The sequence below is a fragment of the Cnephaeus nilssonii genome, assembly GCF_951640355.1.
Source record: "Cnephaeus nilssonii genome assembly, chromosome: 7".
In the NCBI taxonomy this organism is placed as follows: Eukaryota; Metazoa; Chordata; class Mammalia; order Chiroptera; family Vespertilionidae; genus Cnephaeus; species Cnephaeus nilssonii.
Window position 1 is genome coordinate 86,310,731 of NC_137078.1, and position 2,424 is coordinate 86,313,154.

Consider the following 2,424-nt stretch of genomic DNA (forward strand, 5'->3'; position numbering starts at 1 on the left):
TACAAGCTCTTCGGTTAATCTCTTCCCACCCACCCACCGTATGCCTCAGATTTGTGTCTTGGCTGTGTCTAGTTTATTCCTCAGCAATGATTTGGAGGCTTACAGAATTTAAAAAGTGACCTGTGGCCCACACATATCTTTCCTTTGGTTTATAGTGTTTTGAAATTGTTTAATTTGTTTTGAAACACTTAAAATGCAGACATTTTAACACAAATTTCTGACATCTGCTAAAACACATAGTTGATCTGGGTCCATATTCTCAATGCCAGCTGCTATTTAGCATTATCCTTGTGTTGTTTCCTTACTGTGGAGAAGACAGTGGGAAAAGTTCCCTCTGTCATCCAGCCCCCTACATTTACAGTTTTCCTGCCTAACCCCAGCTGTCATTTGAGCTTGTTTGGGATGTTCAAGAAAGCACAGTAGCCCTAACCCGTTTGGCTCAGTGGATAGAGCGTCGGCCTGCGGACTGAAAGGTCCCAGGTTCAATTCCGGTCAGGGGCGTGTACCTTGGTTTCGGGCACATCCCCAGTGGGAGGTGTGCAGGAGGCAGCTGATCGATGTTTCTTTCTCATCGATGTTTCTGACTCTCTGTCCCTTTCCCTTCCTCTCTGTAAAAAATCAATAAAATATATCTTAAAAAGAAAGAAAGAAAGCACAGTAGCCCTAGCCGGTTGTTCAGTGGTTAGAGTGCCGGCCCACCGACCGAAGGGTTGGGGTTCGATTCTGGTCAAGGTCACATTGTCATACCTCACTCAATTGTAGGCTCCATCCCTACAGGGTCAGGGCACGTTTGGGAGGCAACCAATCAATGTGTCTCCTTACATCGATGTTTCTCTCTCTATGTCTTTCCCCTCCCTTCCACTCTGTAAAAATCAACGGAAAAGTATCCTCGGGTGAGGATTAACAAACAAACAAACAAACAAACAAACAAGGCATAGTAACTACACTGGTTAACGAAATCAGACTTTCCAGGCTTGAATGCAGGCTTCCACAACTGTGCCTCAGTTTCCTTATCTTTAAACTGGGGACAATAACAGTACCTTATCAACCTCACAGGCTTTAGTTAATAAATGTAAAATGCTTAAGACAGTGCTGCTGTTTTCGTAAAAGAAAAGAAAATGATCCAGGAGTCCTGGGACCATGTCTACCTTTGCATTGAATCCCAATGGCCAGCAGAGAGCTTAGAACAAAAAAGGAATCAATAAATTTATTTTAAATAAATAAATGGGAGGGGGATGTCTAACAACCCAGTAGTGTTTAGAGCAGTGATGGGCAACCCTTTGAGCTTGGTGTGTCAAACTTCGCCAAAAAACTGAGCATAACTCGGGTAGTGTGTCACTTTGAGGAAAAAACATTATTTCGCAAATGTTTCATCCTCAGGAGCAGCAAATGTTTCATCGTGGGCATGCGGCCGCCTCAGCGGCCGCGTGTCATCAGAAATGGCTACGCATGTCATAGGTTCGCCATCACTGGTTTAGAGTAAGGAACTGATAGACATGTTCCACTCTCTACAGGAGGAACATACCACGTCATATTTAGAATAGTTGAAGCAACTGAGGGTGTGGAGCTGGATTAGACTGGGGTGAGGATGGGTGTGGGTGCAATCCTCAGAGTTTTTGGAAGGCCATCCTGGGGGAAAGTGTGGGTTGTTTTTTTTTATAGCTTCCCTGGGTAGAATTAGAAACGGGGGTGGCAATACAAGAAGGGAATTTGGCTCTTTGTGCTCAAGATTAAGCCATCGATAAGGTGCTGTGAAACCAGGACTGTGAGTTTCCTGAAAGCACAAATCCTGGGGAACTGCAGGGTGCATACTCTGAAGCGGGAATTCTACTTTAGCGCTTTATTTTTTTAAAAAATATGTTTTATTGAATTTTAGAGAGTGAGGAAGAGAGAGAGAAACATCAATGATAAGAATCATTGATCAACTGACTCCTGCACGCCCCCTACTGGGGATTGAGCCCGCAACCGGGAGCAGGTGTCCTGACGGGGAATCAAGCCCGTGTCCTCTTGGTTCCTGGGTCCGTGCTCAATGGTTGAACCGCACAGGCCGGGCTCTCCTATAGCGCTTTAGATTAAATCGTCGTGTGATTGGTGAAAATTCGGCGGGAACAGAGGAAAACGCCGAACAACGGAAGTGACGTCAGCGTCGCTTATCGATGGGGGTGGGATCATAGGGGCTTGAGATCCGGAATTGCTATTGGATTGGTTATTTTTCTGAGGCAGCCTCCCGCAGATCCTCGCTTCCGCCGACGCAGCGTGCGTGCCCTTAGTAAAGATGGCCGCGGCGGCTTCCGGTCCTCCTTGGAACGGCGTGCGCGACTTCGGAAGCGAGGCCCGCAAATACCGGAAATAGCGTAGGACTCGCGTGCATTGATTGGCTGACGCGAGAAGCGTTCTGGACAGTGATTGGTTCCGCCATTCGCG